Source organism: Bos grunniens, chromosome 1 (genome assembly GCF_055505025.1).
Source record: "Bos grunniens cultivar Pamir isolate PY7600 chromosome 1, Bosgru_T2T1.0, whole genome shotgun sequence".
In the NCBI taxonomy this organism is placed as follows: domain Eukaryota; kingdom Metazoa; phylum Chordata; class Mammalia; order Artiodactyla; family Bovidae; genus Bos; species Bos grunniens.
Window position 1 is genome coordinate 82,776,637 of NC_141165.1, and position 20,046 is coordinate 82,796,682.

The following is a 20,046-nucleotide window of genomic DNA, read 5'->3' on the forward strand; positions in this document are numbered from 1 at the left end:
TATAACATTAAAGACACAGTGCGTCTCAGCACACATGCAAAAAGCACACACACACACACACACACACGCTCATGATTCTGAATTGCAATTCTTTTCCAGATGCCCCAGGTTGTCAATGAATTCTAAACTTAATTATCTTGCATTTCCATGAAGGCAGCACCTGCTTTTGAGGCACTTGGGTGATCACATGAAATATAAAGATATAAAAAACAATCTGTCCTCATAACAGGTATAAGATGACTCAGGAGAGAAGAAAGTTCTTGTCTTGAGAGGAGTCCACTGGTTTCCTGGGAAATCACTGAAACACTAAGCATGCTTTCTGTCTCTCTTCTCTGGCCCCACATGCCTAGAAATAGGTATCTCACCCTGTGTGCAGAAAGGCTGTCAATTTTCCCTCCTCCCAGAAGAGAAGGGGGGAGGTAGGAGGGACTGGAGAAAGTCTTTCCCTTCCCTCTCATCTCCTCTCCCGAGCACATGCACACCAGAGGACATGAAGCCAGGGGTTAAAAGGAGATAATAAGCCCAGAAAGTACTGAAAATTAGGTTATGAAATGACTGACTTTAAAATAGGAATATGTCAGTGGCTCACTAATTAGTGGGAGGAACACTGGGATAGGGGCTTCCCTGATGGCTCAGTGGTAAAGGATCCACCTGCTAATGCAGGAGATGCAGTTTTGATCCCTGGGTTGGAAACATCCCCTGGAGAAGGAAATGGCAACCCACTCCAGTATTCTTGCCTGGGAAGTCCCATGGACAGAGGAGCCTGGCAGGCTACAGTCTATGGGGTTGCAAAAAGAGTCGATCATGACTTAGCAGCTAAACAGAACACTGGGGTAAAGAGAGGAAAAGGCAGTTCGGATAACCCAAGCTGTGGAACGCTCAGTCCTTTCCATGCAACCCTTCTGGGGAAGAAAAATGCAACAAGCAGAGGAATCTTTGGCAGCACAATTCAAATGGGCTTATGGGCTCACGCTCCTGCTCTTGGCTGAGGACAGAGTCCCAGCAGTGCCACGTGGCCTAAGGCTGGTGCACAGTGGTCTCCAAGCCTGATGAGCAGTACTTTGTCAGCATCTTATTTGCAGAGAGGAAACCCCTTGTCCTGGCTTCCCTTACTCTGGGCCTCCTGGCTCATGGATACAGAACACAAGAAGAGGCTGCAAAAGGTTGTGAGGGCAGGCATTCTGGCTGGAGAGCGCGTGGACTTAAGCCTGGTTGTTTCCATGCTATTTCTGAAAGGAGGGCTCTTGAGAAATGAGGTCGCTTCTTTAGGGGCCTCAGGTGTTTTATCTGTGAATGGAAGAGACCCCTCTCCTCTGGAATCTGAGTGGACTCTGTGACCACCTGATCAACCCATGGGAAGATGCTTTGTGGGTTTTCAGGCCCAGGCCTGAGGAAGCTGGCAGCTTCCACTTCCAGTCTCTTGGCACATTCATTTTAGAAGCCTTCACCTTTCACATAAGAAGTCTGACTTACACGGAGGCTACCATGCTATGAGACACTGGCCAAGCTAGTCAAGAGAAAGGCTAAAGGTGGTCAGGAAAGATTGGAGAAGTGAGGGAAAGAAGTTTCTGGCCAGCTCACAACTAAGATACAGAAACCAGTGGGCAAGGCTGGGCTTCCCTGGTAGCTCAGCTGGTAAAGAATCTGCCTGCAATGCAGGAAATCCCGGTTCGATTCCTGGGTTGGGAAGATCCCCTGGGTAAGTAAAGGCTACCCACTCCAGTATTCTTGGGCTTCCTTGGTGGCTCAGCTGGTAAAGAATCCACCTGCAATGCAGGAGACCCCGGTTTGATTCCTGGGTTGGGAAGAACCCCTGGAGAAAGGAATGGCTACCCACTCCAGTATTCTGGCCTGGAGAATTCCATGGACTATGAGTAGTTGCAAAGAGTTGGACATGACAGAGCGACTTCCACTTTTTCTCTATACACTGAATTCCTGACTCACAGGGTCACGAAATACAATAAATTGTTACTTTAAGCTATCAGATTTTAGGGTAGTTTTTAATGCAGTGATCAGTACCGGAAACGGGGACCTATAAAAGCCCTGCTAGCTCAAACAACTCTGATTCTGTGAACTTCATGCATCTTGGTGGTCCTCCACTTCCTTACTCCATCCTCACTAGGGCAGGCAAACCCAGAAGTCAAAAGGGTTGAGTGGATCTTTGTGTTCACTGTCTCTGTCTATACTCCCCATTGCCCAGAAATAAGGTTTTCATTTGAGGAATCACCTCCTCCCCACTCTCAGTCCACATAAAAAGAAGAGATTCACCTCCTATTGCACTAGGGGCAATCCCACCCCTATCTTTGCCCACTGGCCTGATCACCTCTCCTGGTCAAAGTGATTGCTTCAGGGGTAGGCAACTTATTTACTCAGAGCCAATGAGACATAAAGAGACTCTTGCCAGGTATGCTGGAGAAGAGGCCAAGATTTTACCCAATGAACCTGAAATAGAGAAGAGGCAGGTAGAGCAAATCTACCCTTGGACTTGTCAGTGATGCAGGTCAATAAATTCATATTTTGATAAACACGTTGATGTTAAGTTTTCTGACACTTTGCTGCTGCTGAAATTCCTAACTGCCAGTTAATACAGAAAGAGTTATCACTGGCCCTTGCTTTCTTAGCCAGTCAGGCATCAGCAGCAAAAAAGATAATCATCTTGAGTGTGGACAAAGTGCAGGGAGACATACAGGCAACACTTTAAAACACTTCAGGGTTTCACTTTCTGGTCTTTCAAATGACAAGATTGGACCGAGCTACATCGAGGGAAGGAAGAATTCTTTCTTTCTTAGAAGAAGATAATCCAAAAGGATAATCCTAGGAAGAACATCCCTAGGAGTCTGTGAGGGCAACATTTCCATGCTATCTGCTACCACATACAGTCATGGAAGGGCTTCCCAGGTGGCACTAGTGGTAAAGAATCCATCTGCCAATGCAGGAGATGCAAGAGGCTCGGGTTCGGGAAGATTCCCTGGAATAGGAAACAGCAACCCACTCCAGTATTTGTGCCTGGAAAATCCCATGGACAGTGAAGCCTGGCAGGCTACAGGTCTTGGGGTCGCAAAGAGTCAGAAATGACTGAGTTCTACTACTACATAATCATGAAAAACTGAAGGTATCCCAGCAGATAGGTATTTGTGGCTAGCTAAGCAAACTACCATAGAGAACATAGTGGGAAATGACAGAGACAATGAAATAGAAAGTTTGGGACTAGGCTAATAACTGAAAATGCATCCATCTAATAAAACACTATACTGATTAAACAGGCCAGACTAGCTATTAAAATAAATGCACCATATTTAGTTATGAAACAAGAGGAGGAAGAATAATGTGGCAGGACTGGGTGGTGAAAGAGAGAGATGCAGTGAATGAAATGATCCAGCCTCTGAAAGCTGGCTCTAGCTGAGGTCTGATGCTCGAATCCTGTTTCCCATACCACTAAAATAAACCTCAAGCACAACATCGTACACGACTGGCACCACCCAGCCTCTAATCACACTGGCTGTGCCAAGGGAGAGAGAAGGCTGCCAATTATCCAGATAAGACTCTTTACTCTGCAAACCCCACCCTAAGAGCCCTTGACCTCAGCTTATACTTGGGGTGATGGCAAGTTCCACGGAAAGAAAGAGTAGCTGCTCCCGCCACCATGAATGAGTCTATTCCAGCCTGCATAGGCCAAAGCAGCGACCTGCTGCTAACATCATGAATAATGGAAAACACCGCTGCTCTCTGGGCAGCTACCAGCACGGTCTACAGTCTGCCGAACTGAGAAAGGAAAGGGGATTGAACGGTAGGAAATGGGGCGGCTGCAGCACTCACATTCGATTAGAGGCGTGCAAAGCCATTCCCAGAGGAAAATAAACTGCACTGCAATAGTACTTTATGGATGATGCCTGAGTGGAACAAGGACCTGAGATTTGTCAGAATGACTTGCTGAAGGAGGCCAATAACAATCATCATGAAATACATTATACAACCAAATACTGATGATCTTGGTCCAGAACTGCTAAGGCATACAATGATCCCCAAATCGCGCAATCACTCTCAGTGCCCAGAGAGGATTTCCCCAACATGAGTCAGGAAGTCCGGATCTGAACCTCAACTCCTTTCCCCAGATGAGTTGCTCTCGGAAATGACATCCTCTGACTCAACTTCTTATCTGTATAATGGGTAAATAAACCAGAACATCACAGCACAGTGAGGGCAATGAGAGAAGGCACTGGATCAGCGGGGTGTTCTGACCACGCTACCCTTGTATTTACACAAAACCACATCGAAACAGGCAGGTCCAAATATAGCTTCTCATCACATGCCTTTTTAGGTTAAAATATATTACTTCCAAACTGAGAATGGTCTCTTTCTACATAACTCCACACAGCTGTCTTCTAATCGATGCGGCATAATTGGTCATCTTCATCCCCAGAGCAAATATCCAGTACAACTTCCCAATCAGACACTACTCAGTTACCAGGAACAACTCTTAGCTGTGAGATGTGGATAAATAACTTGAAGAGGTTATTATGAGGACATCAATGGAGATTATACAAAAAAGAATTTCCAATTATAATGCTTTAATTCATATGAAAGGTGAGCATGTTCATGAAGGTAAGGCTGAGTCATTCACCTCCATACACAATCCACCTTCTGCCCACCCCACCCATCGTGACAGTCCCCTGGCATGAAAAGTCACAACTATTTGTAGACTGAAGGTGTCCAGGTTCTCTGGAAAAAGAAGGATAGTAACTTGTCAAAAATCATGGTTATCGAGGAGTTGATGTAACTTGTTAAATATGGATTAATAATGTCAGAAAAACCAGACTACTATAAAACACATACTTCTTTTTTCTCAACAAATCTTTCCAGAGCATGTGCTGTTTGCCAGGTACCATGCAGGAAGTTTGGGATACAATGGTGCCAAGAACAACACAGAACCTGTCCTCACGGGGAGTACCTTCTATGGAGAAGGTACAGGTAGAGATGTAGGAAGAGAACAGAAAAAGTGTAGCCTCATCTATGGGCCCACTGAAAGACCTGAAGAACAGGGGAGGGAGAGGGCAGAGAGAGCACATTCCAAGGTCTGAAGTCAAGAGAAAGTGAGTCCAGTTAAAGGACCTTGAAAGAACCCAGAGCAGAGAACATGAAGAGAGTGGAGGCATGACATGATGTTGGGGGAGTGGGCAGAGGCCAGGAGGTGCCTAAAGACACATTGAAGGGATGACTCTTAGAATTTCGAGACAGTGGAAGGCATGGAAGGTTTCAAGTAGAGGAGTGACATGATGGGGGCAAAGCTTTATGGGGAAAGCAAGAGCAATCAGTTAGACTCTCCTGGATGGTTCAAAAGGCATTTTATTAACTAGAAATACTTGTGGGTACTAAACAGAGACATACAGTAGTGAGTTCTAAAGAAAAACAGAGACCTGAACTAATCTTGTGACATAGCCTAGACATTTCATCTACTTTTTTTATAATCATGATCCAAGTTTGCGACTCATACTACTGAAGTGTCGAAGCAATTCTTGCCTTGCTATTTGGCTGTTTAGATTTAGATAAAGAAACATTTATTCATTTACTGCTCAACCCATCACCTGTTTCCAAAAAGGATTTGAGCAATAATAAAGGTAAAAAGACAAAAAACCAAAAAACAAAATGGATCCCAAGGGAAAGAGAAGCTCACTGCTGACCTTCTGCACCACTCTGGAGGCCCCCGGATCAAAAGAACAAAGCTCTAACTTTAGGGCCGAACATTTCAACACAGAGAAGAGAACCAAGGGTCAAAGGATGGTGAAAACTGAGGCAAAGAATCAGTTTCCAGGTTCTTTTCAGCCTCGTGTGTGGACAAGCCCCTGTCCCTCCATCAGATGAGCCAAACAGAATAAAACAATCGAAAAACCAGTAACTTGATAGCATTAAAGACTTCACACTATGTCTTTGAAAACAGAGGCCATGGCCAAAGTTTCACACTATCAGAAACTTCAAGATGCACTTGTGAACACACATGTGCATAGTTATTAAACATGCCATTGGATTCTGATCTCTATTGCCTTTTCCTCATGCGGCTCAGCCTAAGTGATTAGCTCCCCAAACCCAACAGATCCCCAAAGTGGCAGTGCTCAGCAAGGTACTAAACATGAAATTTACCAGTTTAGAAGATACCTACCCCAAGGAAGCACCCACCACTCCTGCCGTACACACCAGTCAGAGGGGTGAATGCTTATGTGTTTCATTCCCCAATCTCCCCAAAAGGAAGCCCATTCCCCTGGCACCATCTGCCTCCCGGCACCTTGACAACAGACAGGCCACTGTACAAGAAGTTACTATTGATATGATTACTTTAGAGTTGAGTAATGGTTACCAGCACTCAAGGGTATAGCTTCAGAGACTTCAGGGAAAATTTCTAAAGTGACAGTACTTGATAACTGGAAGGGGCCCCGGACACTTCCTCACTTCACCATGTTATAGCACATAGAAGAGTGAGTATGACATTGGACTGAAGGGGAAGAGGCTTCCAGGGACAGAAGTCCCAGTCCCAGGAGGCCTCCCTGCCCATTCCCCCTTCCCCATTCATTGCCCCAAACTGAAAAGCTCTGCCTGAAGGAACCACTGAGTTCAGCCTAGTCTTCCCTCCCTTCTCCTCCCATCCCCCCATACCCAACACTCAGCCAACTGCACAGCTACAGAAACCAAGCAACCTCTTGGTGTTTCTCCCCTGTTATCCCTCCCTTACCACTCTCTGGTCCGCTGTCCTGCTCTGTGAGCTTCACTCAACGGAGGCAGGTCACTCGCCTAGAACATTCCCTCCCTTCTTAAGCACTAGACACAACACTGGAAGATGCTTATAAAACATTTACTCTGAAAACATCTATGGCCCCTCCAGGCAAACATGTGCTTAATGGTCCCCAGCCCCAGAGAACTCCTCCATCCTGGTGGTTTCCTACCTACTGACCACATTTGTGTAAACTTCTCTCTAGGAAATGCTCCTCCATTCTCCCTACTTTGTGTGTGCCACCTCTTTCCTCCTGAGACCCTGATGGACATGTTGAACAATAAGAAAGTAGTTACGTAACATCTACAACATGGTAACAGGCTGCACCATTTTAATAATGCAATTGCAAGGTTCTTCTTCTATTAGGTTTGCTAAGCTGCTGTTGCGTTGCTTCAGTCATGTCCGACTCTGTGCGACCCCACAGACAGCAGCCCACCAGGCTCCCCCATCCCTGGGATTCTCCAGGCTGGAACACTGGAGTGGGTTGCCATTTCCTTCTCCAATGCATGAAAGTGAAAAGTGAAAGTGAAGTCGCTCAGTCGTGTCCGACTCTAGCAACCCCATGGACTGCACCCTACCAGGCTCCTCCGCCCATGGGATTTTCCAGGCAAGAGTACTGGAGTGGGGTGCCATTGCCTTCTCCGTCTATTAGGTTTACTTACCTATTAATATGTTACCCACCAACCATTCCCCTATTCTCAGAGTGCCAGCTTCATGAGGACTGACACTGCTGTATCCCCTAATACCATGCACAGGACCCCGCATTTACAAGGTACTCAGACATATGCCAAAGGAATGGATAGATGAATGAATAAAGGAATGAAAAATACTCGATGGAATAAAAAATTTAGAAAGCTGAATATAAATTAAGATTACCGTATGGATGCAGAGAGAAAAGAAGTAAAAGAACACGAAGCTTGATTTTTGTTGTTATTATGGAAAAGCTGTGGGTGGATTTTAATTTTTAATTTTTCATTAAATTCTCAATATTTATACAGCAATAATACTTTAAAAAGAAAATATTTTTGTGTCACTGAAATCTGGAATGAAAACAGAAGTGTAAAAAAAATGCATTTATATATTTAATGGGTACACAAAGAGAAGACCAAAATAAACTTTCTCAAGAGACAACCAAATGATTAAACATTAAAGTTGACTTTCCCTTTGCACACAGCTATTTAAAGAGTAATTAAGACTTTTCACTGTGTTAAGCAACCACTTGCCTAACAAAGTTGCCATAATCATGTTAAGACAAGGCAGATGGAATCAAATGAGATGCAATGGGCACAGTCCCCACATGGATTTATGACCCACATTTTTCCTGCCAGCAGTTCATCCCAAACAGAGGACAACAGGCTACATACATTTATTCACTTCTATACATTTTTCAGATTCTACAGCTAGAGTGGAAACACTTCTAGACTGATGCTGGAGACTTAGATACTAGGCCCAGATCAGTCAGTAATTAGCTGTATGACCCTCAGCAAGCTGTTCCACCTCTCTAGACTCCACTTTCCTCGTGAGGAAAATCAAAGATACGTGCCAAACTTGGGAGACCCTGCAGTTCTGACATTCTGCACTCACTACCACCTGCAGTCTTTCTACACTCACTACCTGCAATGTTAGGACACTGGATGGCAAAGTGGAATGTCAACACAATTTCTAGAATGGTCCCAAGGCACTACCAAACTCAACAGGACCAACGCTGAGCTCTCTCTCTCTCACTCTCAACCTTGCCTGTCCTCCGCTGTGAATGCCTCCACTGTGTTCTGTGCCCAAGAGAGCAACGTGACCATCATCTTAGATTTCTGCGCTCTCCCTTAGCACCCACATCCAGCCCCCCTCAACTGATGAGTTTCACTTCCAGCTGTCTCTTGATCCTTTCCAGTTTCCACCATAATTGCTGCTGCTCCAGCTCAGGTTCCTGCCATTTCTCCTGGCCCACTGCAACACACAGCTAACCAGTCTCCTTCAGTTAGTCTATTCAAACTGTTAGCAACGTGGTCATCACAGTGGTTTTTCTAAAGTATAATTCATGCCCCTGCTTAAAACCCTTTTATTGCCCTATACCTAGAGGATAATGACCTATATTTTGAGGTCAGTTCACAGGCTGTTGATTATCCACTCCTGTTGATTTTCAGCCGCGCTTCTGGCCACTTCCTCCTTTCCTTCCATTGTCAGTCATACTAAGCTCTCTGGGCTCCCCCAGAGGCCATGTTTTCCTTGGGCTCATGGCCTCTAAACCTAATACACCCTCTGGCTAGCATGCTCTTCCTTTCCCCAGTTTCCTACTTGTTGGTCTGGCTACTTTCTACTCTTGGTCCCTCTGGCTCCGCTTTCTCCATAAACTCCCTTAGGGCTCCAAATCTGGGATAGGTGCTCTTCCTATGTTGCTCTTGTAGCACCTGATGCTTTATTCAGAATTAGAATAGTCCATTTTCTGAGTGAAACTTGAGGGGAGATGCTTGGTCATCACTTCTTTTCAGAATCAAGAACTATGTCTGCCCGTAGTAATTAATACATGTTTATGGATGAATGCATGAAAGAGACAGAGGGAGAAGAAAGAAGTGAGGGGATAAAAAGCAACTGATTTTTCAGCAACTCTAAGACCCTGTACCACACAGGATTCATGTTAGCCAGGACCCACAGATTCCATAAAGGCTTTGGCTGCACATTCATATTTTCTTAGAGCTCTAACTTAGGAGATGGAGTGAATTCTTAGAGATTACCACATCTCTTATTTTGTGTTGGAAGCCCATCAGCTTCCAATGATGGGCTTGGAATCATTCTAGATGATTCTAAATGATTCTAGATGATTCTAAATCATTCTAGATGATTCTAAATGATTCTAAATCATCTAGAATGATTCCAAGCCCATCTTCAAAGTAATACCCATAACTATCTAGGTCACAATTTTTTTTTAATCTGAAATTAGGTTTTCAAAGTAAAGAAGTCTGATAATTATTCTGAGTGTTCAGAACCATTTCGAACTATTTACCCTCCACCAACCACATCATATGTATGTGAACCTTTCTTCAAGGCCATTCCCAGTTTTCGACTCTGAGCTCTATCCATCTCAAACACAAACTCATCTGCAAAGGCCTCCTTGGCCATCCGTGTCAGTGACAAAGGTAGAGTTTACCCCACCGTTATTCCATAATCGGAGAAGGCAGTGGCACCCCACTCCAGTACTCTTGCCTGGCAAGTCCCATGGGCAGAGGAGCCTGGTAGGTTACAGTCCATGGGGTCACTAGGAGTCGGACACGACTGAGCGACTTCACTCTCAGTTTTCACTTTCATGCATTGCAGAAGGAAATGGCAACCCACTCCAGTGTTCTTGCCTGGAGAATCCCAGGGACAGGGGAGCCTGGTAGGCTGCCGTCTATAGGACTGCACAGAGTTGGACACCACTGAAGCGACTTAGCAGCAGCAGCAGCAGCAGCATCCCATAATGCTTCATACAGAGATCTTCTCATGGTCCACACTGTTCATCTGTAATTACTCAAACATATACTGTCTATTTGTAGTTACATATTGTACATACATATTTTACAACATTTATTGGTAGTTATTCAAATGTTTGGTCATCCAATCTAGCTAAAAATCCTACTCAATGCATCTTTACTAACAAGAATAAGTGACAGCTGAGTGACACAAGGCTACTCATATGCAAGTAAACATTACAGACTGATGCATAGATTTCACAATCTCTCTCTCGAGAGGTTTCCATATTTAAATTCTGATGAGCATTTTTGTTGTAAAAACTTGGAAGGACCAAAAATACCAGTTGTTGAGAATTCGAGGTTCCCCTATAAATCATAACATTCCTTTCACACAAACCTACTATTGAAAAGGGAAAAAAAAAACTACTGAAAGGTAGCATGATGCTGGAGAAAAAACATGCAATTAGGTGGGCACTGTCCCCAGCCAAATGTTTACCATCCCCTTTTTCCCATCTCTCAACATCCAAAATGGAGAACATGAACTAAAAGACTTTAAAAGCCCTTTTGACTCTATGCTGCATTATCTACTTATAAGTTCTCTTCCCCCAGGCAAATTCAGTGGCAGGACTAAGTTATTAAAAAGGTGGACACAGATGAGTGCCTTTATAGACCTTTCTCCCCCTACAGAGAAAATTGGATGAGAAATAAAAAGCTTAACAACTTCTTTGATACCAGGTCCTTGCTTATTACCTTCTCTAGAATAAAGACTTATTCAGCAGCATCTTCTGGTCTAATCTGCCCTTTCATGAAAAACTAACTTTTTTATGGCCTTAAAAAGCACCCATTAAGCTAGTGAGGTTTTTGAATGTCTGCATTTATATGAACTATGCCTTGCAGACCTTACTGTGAGAATCCCAATTCCACTCTTCAGCCCAAGCTACATGCATGCTGATCATGTGGTGGGCATTTTGTGACAAAGAACAGGATCACTTTGTCAGCAAAATTCTAAAGGACACCCCCACCCCCACCCTGCTCTGGGAAAAAAAAAAAAAGAGAGAGAGACAGAATAGTTATTAAAGAAGCAATGACCAAACTGTCAGCAAGCATTCCTCATCTCCCCAAAATTCACAGATTCCAAAATGCACACAGCAGTTGCTAGCTAAGGCTGAAGGTTAAAAGCACCAAAATAAACTGCATCTTGGGGGTCAGGAAGGGAGAGATTCAGAATGATTCTCTGTCCTCGATAGTACTTAAAAAAGAGAAAGGAGAGACTCCAAAGGATCACAGAGACATGTGGCTCTTTTTAAGCCAGACACCACCAGCACAAGGGCTGGCAGCACTAACAGCCCTGAAATGAAAGTCTCCAACAGGACCTGGAGAAGATGGAGGGGTGGGGCCCATGGATGCTCTCAAAGCTAACCAAGACGACAAAGCATCTGAGCAAAGGCAGTGACGGGAACCAACCCCCAAAGGCCTGAGAAAGGCATTCACTGCTTCCTCCATCTCCCATCTCTGTATTCCTTTCCAGTTGATTAAGTGAGACTATAATTTCTGCCAGAAATTAAAGAATGAATAGAGAGATTATGCAAATAAGAAACCTGAAGACAGGAAACCAATCGTGGTGCAGCAGGTTGGAAGAAGGGGGCGAGCCAAAGAAAGGGGTGTCTGCTGGAGAGAAACAAAAAGAATAACAACAACCTTTCTTAATCAACTCTTAGGCAGAAGCTTTCAACCATTCTAGAGAAATTTCTCCCAAAGCAGATGAATCTTTAACTGAATAATGTCATCAGCAATTAAAATAGAGAATATTGCAGAGACTATCTCAGAGCAAGAAAGCCTCTAAGTTAGCTCTCAAACCCACAGAGAAGGGAGCTTGCCCTACGCCAACGTCTTCAAATACCAAACCTCAGGGGAGGGGTGGAGAGGGTGAGCTCACTCTAAGAGGAGCCGTGGATGTGGAGATCCTGAGCTCCCGAGGATTCCACCGGCTCCAGGAGGGGCTGCAGCGGTCATTCCTGCTGTATCACTGGATACTACAATGACCATATTAACAGCTGCAAGCTGTTCTCCATAAGCAGAAACTGAGACAGAGTTTGAGGTTCAAGATGTTTATCAGGGCTCAACCTTTACAAAGTGTGGGGGCTTCTCAGGTGGTATGAGTGATAAAGAACCTGCCTGCCAATGCAGGAGATGCATCCCTAGATAGTGAAGATGGAGTAGGAAGCGGCAACCCACTCTAGTATTCTTGCCTGGGAAGTTCCATGGATAGAGGAGCCTGGTGGCTACAGTCCATGGGGTCGCAAAGGGCTGGATACGACTGAGCACAACAACCTGTAAGGGGAGGAAGAGGAGCCAGGACTGGGCAGAAGACGAGGTGGCAAAGCAACCTCTCAGTGGACACTCTAGAGTCCGGGGAGCCTTCATACTCCATGTTGTCTGATATCACCAGATTCATCACCCCTGTGCAGGTGCCCAGGAAGGGCATGTCCTAGGGTGAACAGCTCTCTGTGCAGGCCAGCCCAAGGAGACTGTCACAGAGCTGACAGCTGGCACGAGGCCCTCTGCAGACCACGATCTGTGCAGCTGTCATCCAGCCCATCCCTCAAAGTGGACCTGAGTGATTCACCTCTGCAGTTAGCACTGCCACCTCATCAAAGACAAGCTGCCTTGACACTGATCATTAAATTTAAGAATATTAAAAATATAATTTATATTACTGGGCATATATTAATAGGAATAAAATACAAACCAATAGGAGAATATTTCCATTTGTATTTAAAATAATAATCACTTTTCAGATTAAAGAAAAATTAATTGCAAGAAAAAGGTGCTCTTCCCATTTACTAAAAATTATGGAGTTATATATATATCTGTATCTGTATACTAGTGAGTGAGTGATAATTGTTCAGTCATGCTCAACTCTTTGCGACCCCATGGACTGTAGTCTGCCAGGCTCCTCTGTCCATGGAATTCTCCAGGCAAGAATACTAGAGTGTGTTGTCATTTCCTTCTCCAGGGATCTGTATACTAAGATAGACAAAAATGTATATAATTATATAAAGGATTGCCTGGATGTTATAATTCTCTCTGGGTGCTGGGATTTCAGAGGCTTTTTGTTTTCTTCTTAACATCTTTCAGTATGAAATGAATTTTCTGTGACAAACATCTGTCTTTGTAAAAAAAGATGCAAACTCAAAACAAAAGCCTCATTTCTGGTCCTCTGTATTCCACCCATGAATCCAAGTGAGTACCACCATAACCAAGGAAGGAACCTAAGACTAAAGAAAAGTCTCAGATCTGGAAGTGACTCACCAGGTGAACAAGGGCTAATTTCTGGCTGCTCTGTACGTTGGTTTCCCCACCTGAAAGCTAGGGTGCAGGGAGCTGGAAGATCTCTGTAGAGGTCCTTGCAGGCCAGTGTTTTATGGTGAGAAGACAAATGTCAGCCACTCCTCCACTTTACTGTTCTTGGAAATGAGAAATTAAAGTGCCATCCCTTCTCATGCACACCCCCAATACCCTAAATAAATGTTTTTCTTTGTTGTAAGAAATCTGTACTGACAGCCATGAAGTCTGCGCTATCAGTTACCAAAACCCTGCTGCGAAAAAGCAGGCTCTCCAGTAGGTTCAACTGGGGAAAAGCAGATGTGTACCTGTGGAAGCAAAGAGGGAGGCTCCTGGAGAAACCTGGCAGGTCAGGCCAGTGGGAGTCCTCCCAGTCAGATGACAAAATCTTGATCTTGTGAAACTTTATCACTCGAAAGGCATAAATGCAACATGAACAGAAAGAATGTTATCTGCTCTTGTCCCCAAAAGTACTGGGCTCCGGTTGTCATTCTCTGTGGTATTTGCCCTTTATCTTAGTCTTATAAGAACTGAGACCCAAAGGCAGTAGAAGCCAAAAACGATCATTCCCATTGCTACTGATTTCTGAAAAGAACTCCCTGCTTCCCTTTAAGGATGTTATTGGAGTAGCCTCTGAGGTTTCTGAGAGCAAGAATCATCTGTCTCACTAAGTTATCAATATACATCTCTAAGGCCTACCCTACCATCTCAGCACAAAACTGGCATTCAATAATTATTAAATAAATGAACAAATGAATGAATGCATATACTCCCAGGCTGTGTAACAACACTGAATATTGGCATACAGTATGCCATGCTTAGAAGTAATGCAAAAGGAGGGCAGCATATTCTTTCAACCCCACACTGGAATATACCTAACAGGCACACTCAAGGATTATTTGATTTCTCTACTGAGCTATAACTGTGTTTGATTTGCTGTGTCTGATTTGGGTTCAGGCTTTGTGAAGTTACACATTAACTTGTAGATTTTTATCATTATAGATGCATATGATTTCTGATTGGTAGAAAAGAGTCCCAAATGTTACCGTTTTATTGCCCGATAGGATGTAAACGAGTTTTGCATCTAGCCTAGTTAATATTCTTCAGTGCCTAGAACTACCCTGTTCTAGTGTAGTTGCTCTTTGTTCCAGCTTTATCTTCAGACTGGTTCCCTCATTTATGAGTTAAATACTTCTTTGACATGCTCATTTTATATCTGTATGATATACCTGCTTATAACTTTAAAAAATATAGACACTGACAAAAGAAATGCAAGAAAGAAGATCTAGTTTCTAATCTAGTAAGAAAGTAAAACGTGTTCACATAAACATTTCTGTTTTAGGATAGAATGGGTACTAGCAGAGATAGGTAAAAAGAGATGACAAGTACATGGAATTAAAGAGATTGCTTCTAGCTTAGGTCAGATAGGTTTAGTAGTTATTGTCAAAGACATATACCCTTGGCGTTCCTAAAAGAAGGGGGCAAAGGAAACAGTCCATTAGAAGACACCTAGGAACACTACAGAGCAGTGCACCTTGTTATAGTGGGAAGGGTCAGAAGACTAAAATTTCAGTCTCAGGGATATCACTGTAATATCAGGAGAGCCACTTCTCTCTGAATGCCAGTTTCTAGCTCCAAAGCTATATGATTATTAAACAGTTCCATGACTTGAAAGTTAATTCACCTCTGTTTCAGCTATCTTCATTCCCCTTTAGGACCATCTCAATGTGGGAGACACAGACAGGAGGGGCTTTCATCAATAATCAAATCTGGATGAAATCTCACGATCCTCTCAGGCTTGGTCTATTTGTATGGGTGTCTATGGACATCTGAGACTCCTTATCACAGCAAAGGAGCTTGACATGAGTCAAAACCATGGAGACGCATGAGGACACAGGTTCATACACATGAGAAACCAGGTCCAAAGCTCTTAGCATAGGAATATCATCAGACACACCAGATGAGACACTCCCTTACCTTTCAAAGTTAGGGTCCATTGTGTCTACACAATGATGTTAACATGAACTGGTACTGCAGTTCCTCAGTTGCTATTGTATACATCCTAAATGAATTATTCCTTAACTTCAAACACCACTGAAACACAGAAGTAAATCATTCCGTGATTTTGCACTAACCCTCTCGCCCTTTAACTATCTGCAATTGAAAAAGTGAACTATAGCAGTGCTGGGGGTTGAAGTGAGTAGAGAGTAGAGGTACATGAATTTGTTTCAAAACCAGCCATTGTTCCATCCTGACTGATGTAAAAGCAGCATTCTGAGGTTGCACTGAGAATCTCTTTTTCTCAGCACATATGTGTATATGTCCATTTCTCCCCTTCCCATAACTATCTCCCCCACAGCATCTACCAGAGCACCCTGGAAAGAAGAAGAACTCAAAAAATACCTGATGAATATCTAAATGAGAAGACAAATCCATGAATCACTTAGAGATGGAAAAGGACAGAATATCATTCTGACTCCAAAGAGGTAAAATCTGATACAGAAGACTGAGTGACATTCGAGAGCCAGGAAGCAATGCAATTCTTCTGCTACAACTGGCACGATTCAGAGCCTTACAAGATAATTATATATGTCTCTGGAAGATTAGAGATATTTGAGAGTTGAGATAAGAGCAATAAATACGATTAAGAGGATAAAAATCGTTTCTGTGAGGGAAATAAAATCATAGCAGCAGAGGTTACATTAGATCAGAGAGAGGCCTCCCGGCTGTCATCAGGTACCAATGTGCCTACAGTTGTGAGTTCCATTTAATTACTAACAATAAAACATCCACAACGAAGGAATCTTGACGCTAGACAACCTGCAGAAATAGTACATTTCTGAAACTCTTGGCAAGACATAGTCTATCATTTTTGTCAATGTGGCTTAATTAACAACATGTCTGTTCCCACCCCTAGCAAACATATTTTGGTTTAAAAGCCCACGTCCTCTTCGTTGCCAGAAAGAACATCCACAGCCATCAGTTTCAGTGCTATACTCTGCTCATGAATAAATATCAAGTCTGTGACCTTTATCACATCCTCTGGGCAAGGATTATTATAATGAGACCAGAGATCAGTGGTCTCCACTCATACAACAGGAAAACCCGGACGTGAGGAAGGCCATTCCAAAGAGAAAGGTGATTAAACATGAAACAGTCCTCTGAGAAGCCCCTTACTCAGTGATCTTTAAAAGCACCATCTGTCTAGGAGGACTCTGCAGTAGCGCTGTCTGGGGCTGGGACAGCAACAGATGAAAGTTAAGCTCAATGTGCAGGCTCTGGGAGTATAAGATGCTTTCAAGGCCACAACAGAGCTGGGACTCTGCCACCTCAAAGCTTCCTCAGAAGTAGCAGAGCTATAAATTCCAATAACATCAGAAATGGCTCTGGCTGACTCTTAACTCTTCGGAAAGTCACCAGAATCTATGTAGATAAAGCTGGCAGGGTATAGAAGACCAGCTGAAATTTGGGACAATCCCACACACTTCACAATTGGTTCCTTTTGATTTTTTTTCCTGAAGTCTTGAACCCCCTCAGTTAAATTATTTGCATAATTTTTGTACACAGCATTCAAATTTTTGTGATAAGCTGGGAGCATCAATAAATCACACTAACATTGTTTGAGTATTCAAGTTTACAAAACATGTGTGCATAAATTGACCAGTTTTTTAAAAAGTCTTTCTTGTACAATATTTCCAAACATACATAATAGAGATAATACCATGAACACTCATGTATCCCTCAAGCAAATCTTAAAACGTTGCCTCATTTCCTTTAGATTTTTAAATAAGAAATAGATACAATGATTCCGTTGTACTTAAAGTGCTGATTCCTACCCTGAAATGTTGCAAGTGTCTCTCTCAAGCATGTGTTCATACTTTTACTCCATGTGTAGTCATAAACAATGAACAGTATTGGTTTTTTTTGTGTGTGTTTAACATTAAATAAACAGTGTTGTTATACAAACCATTCTGCAATGTTCTTTTCTAAACTTTATGCTTTTGACACTGACTCATGTTGAAAATGGGCTTCCCAGCTGGCACAGTGGTACAGAATCCACCTGCAAATGCAGGAGACTCACAAGACTTGGGTTAAATCCCTAGGTCGGAAAGATCCCCTGGAGTAGGAAACAATAACCTGCTCCAGTATTCTTGGCTAGAAAATTCCATGGACAGAGGAGCCTAGCAGGCTACAGTTCATGGGGTTACAAAGAGTTGGACAGGGCTGAGCATGCTGTCACACATGTTGAAAATATGACTAGTTCATTCATTCTAACTGCTATACAGTATTCAAATTTGGGCTTCCCTGGTGGCTCAGATCGTAAAGAATCCTCCTGTAATGTGGGAGACATGGGTTTGATCCCTGGGTTGGGAAGATCCCTTGAAGGAGGGCATGGCAACCCACTCCAGCACTCTTGCCTGGAGAATCCCCACGGACAGAGGAGTCTGGTGGGCTACAGTCCATGGGGTCGCAAAGAGTCAGACACAACTGAGCGACTAAGCATACATAGCACATTCAAATTGAATTTAATTTTCAGAGAAATCTTGTGCCTGAAATGGTGAAAGGATAAATATTTTACCCAATTCTATGAAGCAATGATTAACTCTGACTTAATTCTTCTTACTCAAAAGTTCCATGCTTTTATTTTTTTACCGCAAAATTCTTGATATCTGAAAGTAGAATGAGATTGGCAATTACAAAGTTTTCACACCAAAGGCTGCAGTTTGGGAAAGGAAAACAGCTCCATTCTCATTATTGTCTCTAGATTCTTCCCTGAACAAACTCTGCCACCAACTTCAGTAGAGAAGATGCCAAACTGAATGCCTTGGTTTCCTTAAGTTAAACTACACTCTGGGAAACCTGAACAGCATTGGGGTATTTGATGCTATTAATTTTAACATTAGGTTAATTAACATTCTATTAATTCTAATTAACATTAGAATTCTAGAATTAACTTTAACATCTTTTGAGGTGTGATGGTACTGTGGTTACGTTAAAAAAGAAAAACACGTTGTTTAATATTTGCAAAGTTTGTTTTGCAAGATGAAAAGTTCTCGAGATTGGCTGCACAGAAACATGAACGTGGGACATGACCCCATTGAACTGTGAATGGTTAAGTTGGCACATTTTATTTTTTATATATTTTGCCATTAATTTTGAAAAAGGAAAAAGCAATCTGTAGGGGAAAATTATATGTCTGGGATTTGCTTTAAAATAATTCAAGGTGGGGTGGAGAGTTACTGATGAAAAACATCAGCTGAGTTGATAACAATTAAAGTGAGGTGATAGGTAAATAGGGATTCATTTTACTAGTCTCCCTGCTTTTATAAGTTTGCAGTCCTCCAAAATATAAAAAAAAGAATTGTAACAGGGGTTTAGCCCACCCCCACCCCACCCCCCAAGTTTTCTTAACCAGTTGTTTTGTTTTTAAGTAGAAATAAAAAGCAGTGTACTTTTTGAAATGCTAATAGTTCTGAGACCTATTTCACCTGTTGTAGTTCTAGAATGGACAGTGCTTCTCAAAGTTGAATGCATGTATATATGCTTCACCTTGGGACCTTGCTAAAATGTGGTCTCTGTTCAGCAGGACTAAGGTAGGGTCTGAAATTCTGCATTTCTAACATGTTCCCATGTGATGCTACTGGTCCCAGGGTCAAGCCTTTGCAAGAGAAGTCAGCAAAGCTTTATTTAGATTGCTTCTCTGGGGACTAGAAGAACGCCAATACTGCAGCCATGATCTGAAGAAAGCTCTCCCCACCCTTTGCACCCCAGGACCAGGTACCACTACGCACTCAGGGGTAACCACCAAAACGGACCACAGGACAAAAACAGAAGAATCCCAGGACTCAAGTTTGTTTTTTCAGGGCTAGTCTTGTATACTCAAACTCATTAACTAACAATGAAAAAATCTCACCCTGATAGATTTAATCTCACCCTGATAGATTTCTGCTTTTAAATCTATTGAGTAATGACTAAACCAAGAAACGTGTCTCGAAGTCAAAGCTCAGAGGCCAAGGCGAGACTTGGAAATCATTAACAAGCTGTGAGGTTAAAAGAGCAAAATATCTTGGAAACTAGTAATTCCATTTGATAAAAGAAACAAAATCCACTTAAGTATGCAATTACATAACAACCATCAAATCTCTGAGGAACCAAAAAAAAAAAAAAAAGGCAATTTCTACCTGTAAAAAATCCTATCACAAAATCCAATTAGTTCAGCTAATGTTTTATGGTCATCAGGTAGACAAAGTCTTTGGTCCTCAGAGACTACTCTATTATCTGTTAGACTAGGCATGCCCAGAGGGCAGGGATTATAATTTATAATCGAGGATTCCCTCCTTTAGCCAGTATGATATGTGATTAAGCCCTTACCGTATGAGCTCACAGTTCCCTGAGAGCTTGCTAAATGCTAGGCAAGCACTAAGCAGTTTATATGAATTATTGTCCTCACTCATTGTCTTTTGCAATCTAATTACAACCTTCTAAATCCCTCCCTTC

At 42.8% G+C, this 20,046-nt stretch overlaps 1 protein-coding gene across 4 annotated transcripts in view; it reads right to left on the reverse strand.

Moving 5' to 3' along the window:
- Nucleotides 1–20,046, reverse strand: part of MB21D2 (Mab-21 domain containing 2) — a 121,495-nt gene that overhangs the window by 74,710 nt on the left and 26,739 nt on the right. The gene's annotated exons all lie outside the window — the stretch shown is intronic.